Genomic DNA, 19,379 nt, shown 5'->3' on the forward strand with positions numbered 1-19,379 from the left:
ATGTGGATAATGTCCGACTTATCATATATGCCTTATTGATCACTATTGATTGATATGTTATGCTTATGATATGTGCCATATGTATGCCATGCTTGTGTCCTTACATGACTGTTGAAACTACTATGTTAGTATATATAGTGTTGCATGATATGATTACGTGTGCTGCTCTTACTTGTTTGCCATGCTATGTTATTCTTATATTTTAACATGCTTGTTTGAACTTACTCTCATGCTCTAGCATCTAAGCTTATAAATATGATTGTTATGCATGAATATTTGCTTGACAATTGATCTCATGTATATTAGCCTTTGCATGCTACTTGATGTGTCAAAAGTGTGTGCGGTAGTGATTAACTTATCTTTCAACTTTTAAATTTACAAAACCTTTACTTAATACACTTTAAAACCCTAACAAGCAACAAAACCCGATTAGATGTAGTATTTTAGGTTATCGTCCCAAGAGAGCATAGATGCAGATAAGAGTTGTTTTATTATTTAATTCTTATTAAAGAATTAAAGATATATTTTTATGTCTTTTATGGGATAGATTCTTATCTCTTAGGAAAGAGATGATTTAAAGATAAATAAAGTAATAAAGTAAAGTAAGGAATTGAAGATTCAAAATAAATAAATAAAAGTAAAAGCAGTTTCATGAACAACCAACTCATACAAGAATCATATTAGGCAAGTTTCATAACTTATATTAACACAAAGCAGAATAATAATCATAGACCAACTATTATCCCTTAATAGATTAAGCTAGTGTTGCATATCATTCAACAAGTAGGACTTAAAGCATATGCTAGATATGTGATGTGCATAACTAACATCTTAATTCTTCATGTTCAATTCAATTACATGATACACATTAATCTTGTGATGAGGATCAATATGCAAATAGACTGACAAATCATATAAGCTATTAAACACCAAGTATATCAACTCAAGTTACTAGCTGAAAGTCAATTACTACTAAGTTCTCATGCAATCATTAATTTAACAAATCCAAACAAAGGTTCTTCGATTAAGCCTAACAATATCAATTCTATTATATAAGCGTAACTTCAATTTAAACAAGTTTATCACTATTAAGCTTTTTAACTTAGTTGCATGCAATTCCATTTTACAAGTTTGATGGACTAGATCTAAACAAGTAGAATGAATCGAATAATAGATCATCGGATCAAGTACTAATCAATCCTAAAATCATGTTATTTAATTAGTAAGCATGGTAAACAAGTGTACATAAGCAAAACAGATTCGAAATAATTCAAACATTATTAGAGAAACTCGACCATACAGATCTGGAAAAGAACCAGGAACTATACGGATAGAGCACACGAAGCCGGCGGCTTCCTTCTAACCAGGCCGGCGGCTTGGACGGTGAGGCCGGCGGCTTCATCTGATTCCTAGATGAAGTTCAGTTTTCGTCCACGTAACCACTATGAATGTTTAATTCATAGCCGAAGACGAACAGAAACAATTGCAGTAAATAAAATAGATAAAACAGTAAAGTAAAGATAGAATCGTACCTTAAAAAGGTAGATGTAAGAAACCTGAATTAAAAACTCGAATGATTCTTGATTAGAATGAATAAATATAATCTAAGGGATTAGAGAAAACCTTAAAAAGAAAAACTAACTAAGCAGAATTATTGAATTCTGAAAACTGCATATGAAAACTGAGACCAGAGGCCTTTATTTATAATGTTCAGAAACGGTGGCCAAGCCGGCGGCTTCAGTGGGAAGCCGGCGGCTTGCCTTAGGTCGGTAACTCCTTCTGCAAGTTTAACTTAATCCTCAAGTACACATCTTTAACCGTCATAACTAAATCGGCGGCTTCAGGGAAGGCCGACGACTTCAAAGATCCGCCAAATCTTTTTGATTTTGTTTCCATTTTTACATGAACTTGGTCGACAAGTTGAGAAACCGTGTTCATTAGGCCGGCGGCTTCAGTAGGAAGCCGGTGAATTCCTTTGATTTTTACTTGATCAACAAGTTCTTTCAATTTTTACAGAGATTCTGGAACATTCTGGCGTATTCAGCTCCAAGCCGGCGGCTTCCTTGTACCCATGCTGGCGGCTTCCTTAGCCTTTCTGCAATTTTCTCTGTTTTTGATCATGTTTGATACATAACTTTGATAGAATCATTAGAAATACCTTTTTCCCCATTTTAACCATTTTAGTGTGTTTTGGGATTAAAATGACTCTAAAATACTAAGATAACTCCTCAAAATGGTATCAAAAAACTGTATAATTTAAGAGTTATCAAATTCCCCATACTTAAACCTTTACTTGACCTCAAGTAAACCTTATAGATTATATCATGGCTATTAAAGTAAAATTGCAAAGTCAAAAATATGTCTTAATAAGAAGTTAGTATTTATTATTCGTAAGAACTAGTCTGAACCAGAACAAGAATTACAAGTAGTCCTAATGTTTATTAAGTCAAATTTATATAAGTTCTTCATCATTGGACTCTTTTGTTTTCTAACTAGAACTTTTAAAAGTGTACGGTTCTCATTGGAACTCTTTTCTTTTGCTGGCCTTCATTGGGCTCTTTTACCTTTTTCATTTCTTTTGCTTTCATGCTTAGCTTTAGATTTACACTTGGTAAATTTTTCTAAATTAGCCCTTATTTGGACTCTTTTGCTGCCTCAGTGGTCCATGCTTATTATGCCATATGGTAATGGCTATAAGTTTGCACTCGTTTCACAATTTTTGGCTTTTAAATTCTTATCCTAAACAAGTAATCCGATCTCGAAATTGAGAGTAGTTCTATTATTAATATTAAGATTAATTTAGTAAAAAGACATAAGTTTGACTAAGAATTTATACTTTTGAAAAATAATCTAAAGTTGTACCCATTTTTCAACTTTTTCGAGAAAATTTGTAGTATCTTTTAATCTTTTAAGTGATTAATCACTTCCCTCCCCACACTTAGATTATGCAATGTCCTCATTACATTTATAATAAAAGATAGTAATAAATAAAGGACATAATTGAAAATAAGGGAAAGAGTGATGTTACTTGATTATAGGATCATAGAATGATTGCGGAGCACTTTTGCAGGCTTCTTTTGAATTGAAAATAAATAACTTGACAAAATATTAAATCACATGAAGTATAAAACAAACATAATATTTTATTAATAACTTTCATCACTTAAACAATTTAACACTTTATGAGCTATATTTCTCTTACATTCATAATTAAACAAGTAAAACAATAAAACACTTAGAAATGACATAGTCCTAATAAACATATATAGGGATAGGTAGTTTTGATTATAGAGTCAGTTGCGTGACTCATTCTTCTAGCGGGATCACTCCTTAGGCTTATTTTCCCCACACTTATTCTTTTCATACTCATTTAACATCTTTATTTGTTGCAAGAAATTCAATGTGGTGTCAAGACCCCTACGAAACGACATTTCAAATTTAACATTTAACTCAAGGATTTGCTTTCTCACTTCGGCACTAAGATTATATTGCCCTTTTATAAATTCAATTATGTGACGACCCGGAAATTTCTGACCAAATTTAAACTTTATCTTTATATATGATTCTGGCATGATAAGCGAAGTCTGTAATGTTGAGTCTGAAAAACTTTGAATTGTGTTCATGTATTCATTTGACCTTTGGCTATTCCCGACGATTCACGAACAATTGTGTGTAAATAAATATGTATATATATATATATATATATATATATATATATATATATATATATATATATATATATATATATATATATATATGTCAATATAAATATAAGTATATATATTAATTTGAATTAATATAATACCATTTAATCATTTAAATTAAATATGTAGAGAACTATATATATATGAATTCTGTACACAATTAATATCTTATGTATGTTATAATATATATATATATATATATATATATATATATATATATATATATATATATATATATATATATATATATATTAAATATTCAAATATGTTATTATATAGTTTAAGTATTACATAATTAATAATATGTAACATTATTGTAATAAACTTAATTACAAATTAAAATATAATTGTTATATTCTCCTCATAATTATTATTAATATTGATATTAATATTATTAATTGTAGTATTAATACTATTATAATATATTATATATTTTATATAGATTGAAACATGTAACTTGATATTATTAGTATTATTAATATGTATTACCATTATGAATCATTATTATTGTTATATATTCTTCTTATTATTAATACTATAAAAATAATACAATATATTAATATTATCATTAATAATATCAGTATAAACATTATTATAATTATAACTATTAATATTTTTATCCTTATTAGTATTAATATCATTATTATTCCTGTTATCATTATTACTAATTGTATTATTATTATTATTTATATATTTATTATTCGTATTAATATTAATATTAATACACTTATATATATATATATATATATATATATATATATATATATATATATATATATATATATATATATATATATATATATATATATATTAAAGATACGTATACATATACATTTATGAAATACAATTATAAATATATAATTACATATACAGAGTATATATTTATACATATATACTGATTTTTACGTACTACAGAATTATTATATAAATTGGAATTATTGTTATTAGATTTAATTAACAAAAGACTAAATCAAATTCAGTCCCATTTCACTTTCAAGCTGTTGATGATTTATTTGATGTCTCCAATTCGTACTAATTAGATTTCCATCCAAACAACAAATCCAAAATCTGTTTTAAGTCCCAATCTTCTTTATATTTTTTTATATATTTTTGTACATGATAGAATGATTCTTGTCGAATGATTTAATACGTAATGCTTAATCAATTCGTGTTATAACTTATTCATTCCAACTTCTTTTCATTTTCTACATCAATTATCAAACATAACTGCTATTTCTAGTTCTTTCTTCTGTCACTTTTATCTTCTACCTTATAATTCCATCATCACCTTCATACTACTCTAAACCGCCACTTGTTCAGCTCACCATTCAAATGCTATAAATTATCATCATCATTTTTAATCGAACATATTTCTGCAATATCTTCTTGCTTTCTGTTTTGGCCGGAAGGACACCCACTTGTGTGCATCTGATCATTATGCAGTAAATAAGATGAAGAACCATGATGAAACTATTACTAAAATCTTGCTATTCGATTGTTTTCTTTTATTTAAAATGCAACTCATCAAACCACTATCAAGAACTGCTAAATTGTTGCTACTTTTTATTGATCAAACACAACCACACATTGATGCTACTTCAATTTGTTTTTCTATTTTGATTAAAACTACAACCACCATTGTTGAATACCACATTAACTCAACCACCCGTACCACGACACCATCACCACCAATTAACCATTGAATCATCACGTTAGCTACGGTAGTTTTTGTTGAAACTGTCTCGGCTGCATTTCTATGATGCGAACGAAAACAGGTAAGGAAGTAGAGGGAGTGGGAAGTTTATATACACAATTTAGAAGTAGGTAACTTGGACATATAGGAATTTAATATGCAGCTCCTTTTTATAAAGTTGCAAGTGGGATTTAAAGATAGATGAATGGCCGACCAGTGGTGATGTAAGGATACCGATTGATTTTTTTTTTTAAAAACCGAAGCCCCACAAACATAATCATCTAGCTGTTTTCTTTTTTTTAACCCACGAATTATGCAGCTCAATCAGTAAACTTCTTCTTGGGCTTCCCGTTTTCCTAGTATAGACCAAACTGAAACTGGGCCAAGAACCTAAATTACATTTTGTTGGGCCAATTAACGAGTGCTGATGGTTCTGTGAACACAACAATACGATGATGTTTACATACGATGAAAATGATATGTTGATCTTGAGTAAACAATTAGGATGATGGCTTAATTATGATAAGTGATCAGGATGGTCATAAGTAGTAAAAATGATTCGATTAGATGAAGATGATAGGAAGATTCGATGATGATTATGTTAAAGAAAAAGAAACAGATTGAGTAGGGGTTAAATATAATCAGAGGGATTATAATTTCAGCAAAACCTGGTCATATCAGTTGGTTAGGGATATGGCATGTGAACGGGAGGTCTCGGGTTCGAGTCCCATTTGGGGCATTTTTTTTTTATAAAAAGCTTGGAAAAGGGTATACAGTCTTAATTTATTTCTATCCTTATTATTATTATTAGTAATTGTTATTATTATTGCTATTATTATTTAGAATACTTGTTATTATTACTAATACAAATATTATGAGGTTCATTATAAACATTAATATAATTTATATTATTATTACTTTGTTATTAGTATTATCATTATTATTAATAATAATATTATTATTATTATTATCATTGGTAGAAAACTTATGATCTAGTTAATATTAATATTGTTATTACTATTATTACTGATATTACTATAATTAATATTATTATCGTTATAATTAGTATTATTATTATCATTAACATTATTATAAATATAATCATTATTAAAGTTATTAAACTTAATACTAATATTTTTATTTTATAATTACTAATGCTAAAACTAAAATATTTGTCTAATATATTAACGTTGATAAATTTTATATTAAGTACTTATTTCAATTACTGAAAATAAATATATTTAAGTTATGATGAATTATTATTATTAACATTACAAATAAATATTACAAATATATTAATATAAAGTATTAATATATAATATGATATTTATAAACATCAATATAGGTTATTTATAATAAATGATATATCGTATACTTTAAATCGGTTATATAAATAAATTTTAAGTATTTAAAATATGTATAAATGAATATAACTAATAAATTATTAATCTAAGAAGTATATTAATAATATAAATAAAAACTGGTTAATTGTCATCATGTGTTTTAATATATATATATATATATATATATATATATATATATATATATATATATATATATATATATATATATATATATATATATATATATATATATATATATATATATATATATATATATATATATATATATATGATATTGGTTCGTAAATCCAAGGCCAACCCTACACTTGTTCAATGTCGTCATATGTATTTTTACTACAAAATACACTATGTGAGTTTTATTTGATTCCCTTTTACTCTTTACATTTTTGGGACTGAGAATACATGCGCTGTTTTTACAAATGCTTTATTAAATGATTTTGAAATATATTTTTGAACTGCGAATACATGAAATGCTTTTATAAATGTTTGACGAAATAGACACAAGTATTTAAAAACATTCTACGAATGAGTTATTATGAGTACACCGAATATCACCCCTTTTAGTCTGGTAATCTAAGAATTAGGAAACCGAGCTCCTAATTGACGCGAATCCTAAAGATAGATCTATGGGCACTAACCAGCCCCAGTCAGAGAATTTGAACTACTTTAGTACTTCAAAATAGGTATACAACCGCCAGCTTTAAAAGATATGATCTGTTTGTGAGGTGTACACAACCATCATATTTAAAAGAGTGGCCTGATTGTATGCTTTTTGCATGACGGTGCCAAATGCCGGTATGCGGGGGATATTCTAGATGCATTTTGTTAAAGTTGATTACCAGGTGTTTGTAGTTCGTATGAATGACTTTTATCTCTATGCCGTGCGAAATGCCTGATATGAGATTATGTTTATGAAAGATATTAAAAATCACTAGGCAACCTACTGGGGAGAAAAGGATACGAACCTACTCTGTTAAGCATTATGAAATATGGTTTCGTACACGAGATAGGTGTACTGTATTTAAATCTTGTGGTCTATTAAAATGATGAATTTTAATGTTTACGATAAACAAATGAACTCACCAACCTTTTGGTTGACACTTTAAAGCATGTTTATTCTCAGGTATTACAGAAATCTTCTGCTGTGCATTTGCTCATTTTAGAGATATTACTTGGAGTCATTCATGACATATTTCAAAAGACGTTGCATTCGAGTCATTGAGTTCATCAAGATTATTATTAAGTCAATTATAGTTGAATTTATTATGAAATGGTATGCATGCCGTCAACTTTCAATGTAATGAAAGTTTGTCTTTTAAAAATGAATGCAATGTTTGTAAAATGTATCGTATAGAGGTCAACTACCTCACGATGTAATCAATTGTAATGTATTCATCCAGATGGATTAGGACGGGTCGTTAGAGTTGGTATCAGAGCGGTGGTCTTAGCGAACTAGGTCTTGCATTAGTGTGTCTAACTAGTAGTTGTTAAGATGCATTAATGAGTCTGGACTTCGACTGTGTCTGCATGTCAAAAGTTTTACTTATCATTTCGTGTCGAAAATTACCTGCTTATCATTCTTAGGGAATCACTTGCTTATCATTCTTAGTCTAGACACATCTTACTGTATTGATTGCATGAAAAGTGTATAGACAAAATTCATATCTTAGCGTATCTGTTACTGTAAACTTTGCCTAGTATATTCCGTAAATTCCTCCGCAATCTACGAAATATTTTGTTCTATATATATATATAGATATTCTATGTAATTAGAATACCATCCGATAGCCGGAAATCATTTCATATCGAAAAATCCTTTACTCAATCGTACGAAATGTAACTTGTCACAAGTTCAAGTTCTACGGAACCCGACAGCTATTCCGACACGGATGCTCATAAGCTCCAAAAGCAGCGTCACCAGAATGAATCAACCAATCAGCCATCCCCAATTCATCTGATGGGTTTGTAGTCGACTTAATCAATGGAGATGCGAAGAAGGCGATCCTTTCCACCAACCCAATTCACCTATTGCTGAAAAACCTAAAGCACTTACCAGCGAATCAGTCCGAAACACCATTTTCACCCTTATTTCCAGTATATCTCGTCACGATTATATTCTATCTAAAATTCTAAACCTTATTCATCTGCTCGTTCCGACCGACAATCATCCCGTAGTAATAAGTTAACGAGCTTCGCGCCCGAGTTGTAGCCTTGGAAAATATGGTGCAAAACGTACCAGCTTCAGCAACATCACCGGCACCAACATCAATACCAGTACCACCAACAACAACATCCGCATCACAAGCCTCAACATCACAATCTATACCTCAAACATAATCATCGTTATACATGACGTTCTACATCATTTATCTTCGTTCGACATGGCAATTATGTAATCTCTAATGTTTTAGAGATTATAAATTCTTGTTCTAACGGTAAATCAAATGAGTTTAATATCCTATTGATTCATTAAATCCATGATTACATCTGAAGAAAATATATATGTATATATATTTTCATAAAGATTGTAATTAAAAATTCTTTCGTACAAACTGTTAATGGTGAAAATATTTTAACGGGTAGGTAATACCCGAGGAATATTTAGATTTCACATTAATAAGTACACTATACATTCTTTTAAATCTAATTCAACAGTCATTTACTATCCTATTTACAACCACTGATATACGTATCCGTTCACCGCAAAATAACCATTTTCATTCAATTTCATATTTGAATTTTTATCTATCAGAATCCAACAAGTGGCATAATGAAGAAAACATTGGACAAAATAAAATTTGTTAGAAATAAACAATTTAACTATGAGAAGAATTTTGTTAAGAATCCACGCTAACTGTTCCTAGCTAACTGTTCCTAGCTAACTTATTACATTTTAATTATTGCAATTTATTTATCGCAATTTTAAATTCTCGCAATTTTATTTATTGTCATTTAATTTCTGTATATATTTTACGCACTTTAAATATCAGGACACGTATACAAGGTTTTGACATATTATATAGACGCATCTATATATATTATTTGGAATAACCATAGATTCTCTATATGCAGTAATGTTCGAGTTAGCTATACAGTGTTGAGGTTGATTCTACAATAATATATATACTTTGAGTTGTGATCGAGTCTGAGACATGTATACAATGGGTCACGATACGTATTAATTACTTCGGCTATTATATATTAAACTATATATGAATTATTGAATTGCTAACTGTGGACTATCAACTGTGGACTATTAACATTGGACAATTAAAATGAATTAAAATATTGATTATAACATACGAAACTAAACATTTCTTCAAGTTTGCCACTTGATTTCATCTTAAACTGTAACAACCCAACCCAATATCCATACAAACACGCAAAATAATTTTTTTTTATACAGCTTGAGCGCGCGGCGCGTACAAGCCCAATTTAGTTCTGTCCGGTTTTGTCAAATTTCAATTAAAGATCTCCCAATTCCTGACATATTTAGACGAAATGCTTTTCACAACATGTTATAATAGTTAAAACTCACACGATTCAATAATAAAATAAATTTTACGAAACCAGGCCCACATATGCCGTAATACGAGTTTCGTACAAATTATATAAGTTTCAACCGAATTAGTTTAAATTTCAAACGACACTAGAGCATGATGTTTGGGGGTTAAACTACCCAACTCTCAGTCAAACTTCAAAAGCTAACAGATCCAAAAGCGTCCCCTATCAAAACAAAGCGGGATCTCTAATCCAATCGAGCGCCTTTACCCTTGTCAATGCCCGAGCCTATAAAAAGGTAAACAACGAGAGGGCAAGCAAAGCTTAGTGAATGCAATAATTATACATATACATATATAATATACCTACTTGCATACACTTACATACACCGTATAATCGCTAGCAAAAACAATTAGCATACAAACTCCGAGTATAAGCTAATAACCTCCAAATACCGCAACTAGCGTGATCAATAGCATATTCACCGAAATAATATATTATGCTATACAACGACACATACACAAACTATATGGTTAACCATACACACATCATGGTGCTACCGACTCCGTGGTTCAAACCATACGTAATGCTATGACGCTACCGGCTCCGTGGTTCACGTCACTACGCATTCGAGTCATACTCTTTTACAGTGCTACCGGCTCCGTGGTTCACACTTCGGTATTACCGGCTCCGTGGTTCACACCTCATTTTATAGTGCTATCGGCTCCGTGGTTCACACTTCGGTGTTACCGGATCTGTGGTTCACACCTCATTTTATAGTGCTACCGGCTCTGTGGTTCACACTTAGATGCTACTGGCTCCGTGGTTCACATCTCAACACATGCACATTGATGCTACTGGCTCCGTGGTTCACATCATAGTACACTTACACACACCATGGCACTCCCGGCTCCGTGGATAATACCATGACATACAAATAAATACACCATATACCTACATGTATAATTACTCCAATCAGCTTAACAATTCGGTGACAGTTTTACACTTTCGCAAGCTTCAAAGCAAAGTACCTATTACAATAAGTACTCAATCAACACACAAACTAGTTGGGCTAAACACCAACCATTCACTAATGTGCATTTAATGACTTAATGCATTAAACCACCCATTTACTCTAAAACCGTTCATTTAAGGTCAAGACCATCACGAACCACTAAAAGCTAGTGATTAAGGTTCAACAACCCTAACTAATACACAATTAGGGTATTTCATACCCATCTTTCCCAACTAGGTCAATTATTACCTATTTGACCATTTTAAGGTCAACACACCCATTTCGGGTCATCCACAAACCAACATAACACCCATTTACTTAATAACTAGGTGTGCTAGTAATTAACTAATCAATTATGACTCATAAGTCCATTTAACATTTCCAAAACCCTAGGTTAGTCATCCTTAGGTCCTCATGACCCAATCTTACCCAAGAACACCCAAAATCACCAAATATGGGTTTTACGTTCATCACTAACCCAAATCCTAACCCTTGAACAAATTAAATAGGGAAATCAAAGTTAGAACATACCACCATAACCAAAACATAGCTAAAGGCTAGATGAACAACTTTGATACTTGAGCCTTAACCCGGATCAAGCTTTTTCCTCCTTGATTCAAGCTTTCTCTCACTTAAGGTGTTTCTCACTCTAGAACTTGATTTGGGGCTGAAGATAAGGTTTGTGAATAAGTTAAGTGTGTTTCAACCACTTCCCAACTGGCCATCTAATACCCTAACTCATTCTTATGTGAAAAGACCACAATGCCCCTCATTTAACCTTGAATTAAAAGCTGAAAACCGTCAACAGTAGCAGTGTGCGACGTGCACCACTACATCTGCGCGGCGCGCACAATGGCCTGGGTAGGCCCTGACCTCTGTTTGATTACACCTTGTAGCCCACACTTTATGCACTCTATTTACAATCTGTACTACAAATATTTGGGTGTTACAACTCTCCCCCACTTAAATCGAAGCGCGTCCTCGCGATCCAAGCCCCATGACAAGAGGGAAGATAGACCAACACAAACTCTTCGGGCTCCCATGTAAAATCGGAACCTTTACTACGACGCCATTGAACTTTATAAGTTCTCACCTCTTTATTCCTTACCCTTTTCACCTTTTCATCAAGTATAGCAATCGGCTCCTCGATATACTCTAACTTATTATTTAGCTCAATCTCGTCTAAAGGCACCCATGAAGAATCATCCGCAAGACACTTACGGAGGTGGGAAACATGAAATGTATTATGGATCCCCGCAAGATCTTCGGGTAATTCCAAACGATACGCTACTTCACTAACACGAATTAGAATTTTAAAAGGACCAATAAACCGAGGAGCTAACTTTCCCCATTTTCGAAACCGAATAACACCTTTCCATGGCGAAACTTTAAGCATCACCATGTCGCCTTCTTGGAACTCAATTTGTCGTCTACGCATATCGGCATAAAATTTTTGTCTATGTTGGGCCTTTTTCAAATGAGTACGAATCATATCAATCTTGCTATTCGTCTCTAAAACCAAATCGGTACTCTCGATTTCTCTTTGACCAACTTCACCCCAACAAATCGGGGTTCGACACCTACGCCCATAAAGCATCTCGTAAGGTGGCATCCCGACACTAGTGTGATAACTATTATTGTACGAGAATTCCACCAATGGTAAGTGCTCATCCCAACTACCGCCAAAATCAATAATACACGCCCGTAACATATCCTCCAATGTTTGATTCGTACGTTCGGTTTGACCATCCGTTTGAGGATGGTACGCCGTGTTCAATTTTAATTGTGTACCCATATCTTCATGAAACTTATTCTAAAACCGAGATGTGAAACGAGTATCTCGATCCAAAATAATAGATATAGGAACCCCGTGTCTCGATATCACCTCCTTGATAAATATTTTAGCCAAAGTCTCCGATGATATCGCTTCCCGAATGGGAAGAAACAAAGCACTTTTCGTCAATCGATCAACTATTACCCAAATCGTATCAAATTGGGTTCTCGCCAACTTTGGTAACTTTGTGATGAAATCCATGGTAATGTGCTCCCATTTCCATTTCGAAATGTCTAACGGTTGTAACTTACCATACGGCTTTTGGTGTTCGGCTTTAACTTGCAAACACGTGACGCATTGTTCAACATACTTAACAACATCACGTTTCATGCCCGGCCACCAATACTCCTTCCTTAAATCAAGATACATTTTCGTCACGCCCGGATGAATGGAATACTTTGACTTATGTGCTTCATCAAGTAGCACTCGTCGGAAATCTCCCATTCTAGACACCCACACTCGTCCTTGAATGGACAACAAACCATGCGGACCTAAGGTAATAAACTTCATTTGCCCCACGATTCGTTCCTCATGCTTATTGTTAACAAATGCCTCAATTTGTATCTCACCGAGCTTTACAAGATAATCGTTAGTAATAATCATGCGTAACGATCCTACTCGTATCACCGGATGTTGACTCTTTCGACTTAACGCATCCGCAACCACATTCACCTTACCCGGATGATAAAGTATTTCACAATCATAGTCTTTCACCACATCCATCCATCTACGTTGACGATAATTCAAATCTCGTTGATCAAAAAGATGTTTTAAGCTCTTGTGATCCGAATAAATCGTACACTTGACACCATACAAGTAATGGTGCCAAATTTTCAACGCATGTATCACCGCCGCCAACTCAAGATCATGAGTCGGATATCTCATTTCGTGTTCTTTTAATTGTCGAGAGGCATACGTGATGACTTTACCTCGTTGTATTAGAACACAACCGAACCCATTTAAAGAAGCATCACAATAAACCGTCATGTCTTCTACACCTTTCGGCAACACTAAAACCGGAGCTTGACATAACTTCTCTTTTAACAATTGGAAAGCAATTTCTTGCTCGTTTTCCCAATTAAATCTCGCGTTCTTTCTCGTTAACTTTGTCAAAGGAGAAGCGATTTTAGAAAAGTCTTGGATAAACCGACGATAATAACCGGCCAATCCGAGAAAACTTCGGATTTTCGTAGGCGTAGTCGGTCGTCCCCAACTCGTTACCGTCTCAATCTTCCCCGGATCTACTTGAATACTATCCTTGTTCACAATATGGCCAAGGAATTGAACTTCCCTTAGCCAAAATTCACATTTGGAGAATTTTGCATACAACTTCTCCTTCCGCAACGTGTTCAACACACCACGCAAATGATGTTCATGTTCCTTCATACTCTTCGAATAGACGAGTATGTCGTCAATGAACACAATCACCGACTTGTCTAACATAGGTTGGCACACTCGGTTCATAAGATCCATGAATGCCGTCGGTGCATTCGTAAGACCGAAAGGCATAACTACAAACTCATAATGCCCGTAACGCGTTCGAAAAGCCGTTTTCTCAATATCTTCCTCACGAACCCGCATTTGGTGATAGCTGGACCGTAGGTCAATCTTAGAGAAATACGTTGCACCTTGGAGTTGGTCAAACAAATCGTCAATCTGAGGCAATGGATAACAATTCTTTATCGTCACTTTGTTCAACTCCCGATAATCGATGCACATCCGCATACTACCATCCTTTTTCTTCACAAATAAAACCGAAGCGCCCCATGGTGAAGCACTCGATCAAATAAAATCCTTTTCAAGCAACTCCTGGATTTGATTTAACAACTCTTGCATCTCCGTTGGTGCTAAACGATAAGGAGTTTTAGCAATGGGAGTAGCCCCCGGAACCAACTCAATGCGAAATTCAACTTGTCTTTCCGCTAGAACATCCGGTAATTCATCCGAAAAAAGGTCTTCAAATTCACTAACCACCGGAATTTCACGAATGGGTGGTGGCTCTTCACGTGTATTAACTACATGAGCAAGAAAAGACATGCTACCACTAACAAGAAAATGACGTGCCCGTGCATAAGTGCATAATGGCACAAGTCTTCTCCGTCTCTCGCCATGAATAATTAACTCTCCCCCACTTGGAGTTTTCACACGAATAGATTTTTCATGGCATGCAATATCGGCTCTATAACGATCGAGCCAATCCATGCCAACGATAATATCGAATTCACCCAAAGTCATCGGGATAAGATCAATTTTAAATGTTTCAGTACCAAACACAAAATCACAATCATTACATACATCAACCCCTAGTACCGTCTTACCATCCGCTATTTTGACTTCTACCGGATGACTTAACTTAGCTAGTGGTTTATCAAGCTTAGACACAAACCTTGGAGAAACAAACGATAAATTAGCACTGCTATCAAATAGGATCCTTTCCGGATTAGAGTTAACCATGAAAATACATGAGAAAACTTCGTTTGATTGCTTGGCCTCATCATGGGTCATTAAGTAATTTCATCCCTGAGCCGTACCCGCCGCCTTCTCCAACTTCTTAACATGATCGGTAGAAGATGGGTTTGATTGTAGAAGATGGCTTGGTGCAATCACGAGCCATGTGTCCTTGTCGCCCACAATATAACATTTGGGTCCAAAACCCCCGGACGTACCCTTCTTCACACTACCAACACTTTCACTCGCACCCTTACTTTTCTTGTTCGAATGACTAGTAGCTTCAAACTTCCTCTTGCCAAAAGTAAAGCCACTATTTCTCAAAGCGAGCGACTCAAAACCTTTGGCCATATCAAACAACTCATCAAAACTTTTCACCACGTTTACACTAATCTTATCTTGATAGTTGTCATTCAAGATTCGATAGATATCTTTCTTCAACATTTTATCATTCCCGACATACTCCGGGAAAAATTGGGTCATTGACAAGAAAACGGATTTGAGAGTGTTCAAATCCATCGACCCTTGCCTCAAGGCACGTAACTCATCTTTAAGCCTTGTAAGATCGGCCGAAGTTCGGTACTCGTTGAAAAACTCCGCCTTGAACTCATCCCAAGTGAATTCCATGCATTGTTCTTCACCATAAAGTTAAATTTTCGCATCTCACCACAATTTAGCATCACCCCACAACATACTACACTCGTACCTTGTCTTCTTATTGAGAGGGCATTCACAAGTACGGAAAGCCCCCTCCATATCGGAGATCCAACGGGCACTCTTAAGAGGGTCTCATTCACCATCAAAGGTGAGAGGTTGAGAGTCTTTGAAATTCTTATAAAAGAAGTCCCGTCTCCCCACATTATCTTCTTGTAGAACAAGCTTAACTTGTTCCTTAACCACATTGACTAGTTGCTCGTCGATCGTATCTAGAAACATCTTCTTCGTCTTCGAGAAACTTCACTTTTTGACGTTTAAAGATGGCCTCAACTTTGGCCGTGAACTCAACATCATCACTCGTACCTCCGTCATTGGTGTCGTGTCCATTTCTCATCTTCATTCGATAAAACGGAAATAGGTTAAACAACGAACGAAAAGACATGACACATATACATATTCACCTCACCGCCCCATCTTGCTCAACAATCTTCGTACATCGCTTGTATGACACGACTTGAACCCGCAACAATGGTAGCTAATCATTGTTACGCTAGCACGTCGCATTAACTTGCTAGTACAACGTCTATCTCGCTTGATGGTAGCTAATCATTGTTACACAAAACAATTACCGCATAGTTAGCTCGCCTAAACCTAGGCACTAACCAATCCCCGGTCTAACCCGTCTCCTACAAGTCCCGTATAAAGCGCATACATAATACAAGTCTAAGTCTAGACACCTATCTCAAGTCGCCTAAATCCCTTAGACCATGCTCTGATACCACTTGTAACAACCCAACCCAATATCCAAACAAACACGCGAAATTAATTTTTTTTTTATGCAGCATGGGTGCGCAGCGCGCAGCACCCAAGGGTGGGCGGCGCGCACAAGCCCAATTCAGTTCTGTCCGGTTTTGTCAAATTTTAATTAAAGATCTCCCACTTCCCGACATATTTAGACGAAACGCTTTTCACAACATGTTATAATAGTTAAAACTCACACGATTCAATAATAAAATAAGGTTTACGAAACCGGGCCCACATATACCGTAATACGAGTTTCGTACAAATTATATAAGTTTCAACCGAATTAGTTTATATTCCAAACGACACTAGAGCATGATGTTTGGGGGTTAAACTACCCAACTCTCGGTCAAACTTCAAAAGCTAACACATCCAAAAGCGTCCCCTATCAAAACAAAGCTGGATCTCTAATCCAATCGAACGCTCTTACCCTTGTCAACGCCCGAACCTATAAAAAGGTAAACAACGAGAGGGTAAGCAAAGCTTCGTGAATGGAAGAATTATACATATACATATATAATATACCTACTTGCATACACTTACATACACCGTATAATCGCTAGCAATAACAATTAGCATACAAACTCCGTGTATAAGCTAATAACATCCAAATACCACAACTAGCGTGATCAATAGCATATTGAAACTACCCGTCCATATTACTATAAACGCGGTACGTTATTCATTGGTCCCATAGCGAGGTATTTGACCTCTATATGATACGTTTTAGAAAATATTGCATTCGTTTCTAAAAAAAACACACCATTATTATACATAATGCATGTTTTAAACAAGTGGGCGATTATTTAAGAAATATTCCCCAAAATACATCGGTTTTCAAATACTACACACGTGACATAACAGTCGAATATAATACATGACAAAGGTTTTATTGAATGCAACACTTTATTTAAACCAAATCATGAGACTCCATGCACAGCTTGCTCAGATAATGCAACAGCGGAAGACTTTCTTAAGGACCTGATAATAAACATGCTTAAACAGTCAACACAAATGTTGGTGAGATATATAGGTTTAGCATCGATATAAATATAGACAACAAGATTTCATAGTTATAAATATATGTACACTCGCAAGTGTATAAAAGTATTCTAAAAGTTGTTGAGCGCTTCGGTAACCATACTTAACCATTAATGTGGCATATTCCCTTTATTATGAAATCTCCCTACACTGTACCAAGTGGAGTAAAAACGAAGTACTATACAACCGTTTACGATACTAGAGCGACTAGCCCGGTTGGGGTTGTCAAACCCGATAGATCTATCAATAGGATTCGCGCTTACATGTTCTTACAACATGTAAATATTAGTTACCAAGCTATTAGGGAAGATATGCAATGTGGTACAACTCAACGTAGAATATACTTTAAGTACTTGTGTCCATGGCGTAAAACATAAAATGCAAGTATTCTCATTCCAAAATATTTTTAGAGTTTAAAAATGGGACTATATACTCACAGTAGTAAAAGTATTATAATAATAAGTTTTTAACTTATTAAAAATATGACCGTCGTCCTTGGATTTACGAACCTATAACAATAATAACGATTCAGATAATAACACGACATATGAATAAAATAAAGCAAGTTCATAGAATACTTATATAATAATTTTTAACATTTTATGTTAGTAGTCCATTGTTAGTAGTCCTTTGTTAGTAGTCCAAAATAGTCCGAAAAGTCCAACAGTCCAATAATCGGTATATATATATATATATATATATATATATATATATATATAATCTTAGAATTACCCCACGACGTATTGTATACGTATTGTATTTGCATCAACCCAGAGACGTATTGTATACGTATTGTCTTAGAATTAACTAAGACATATTGTGTACGTATTGTCTTAGGATTTATCAAAACGTATTGTATATTTATTGTGTTAGGACGTACCAAGAATATTATTATACATATATACAATCACATAATTAATCAAGATTATAATATTTTGTTATAATACTGATAACATGTCCAAATATATATATAGGATATAGGAAGAGTTAACAAAGATATGGTTAATATAGTTTTTATAATATAAATTTCGTCCATACAACGTTAATTTTAGCAGATTTTGTTTTGCTCACCAAATATTCATTACAACTCCGTTTAAAGAGAATAAAATTGCTATGGATTCATTAAGAAGTAAATTTTACAAAACCAATTCGAAAAGTTCATCCCAAGTAGTAATTTTTAGAGCTTTACCCTCTTTTTGTGTAGGTGGACAGATTTGGAAAAATCCCGGCATCCACCCAATATATGATTTTTGATAAAATACTTCCACTTTGTCTAAAATCATGAAAAAAATACTGGAAGTCTTATTTAGATATATTAACA

Source organism: Rutidosis leptorrhynchoides, chromosome 1 (assembly GCF_046630445.1).
Source record: "Rutidosis leptorrhynchoides isolate AG116_Rl617_1_P2 chromosome 1, CSIRO_AGI_Rlap_v1, whole genome shotgun sequence".
Taxonomy (NCBI): Eukaryota; Viridiplantae; Streptophyta; class Magnoliopsida; order Asterales; family Asteraceae; genus Rutidosis; species Rutidosis leptorrhynchoides.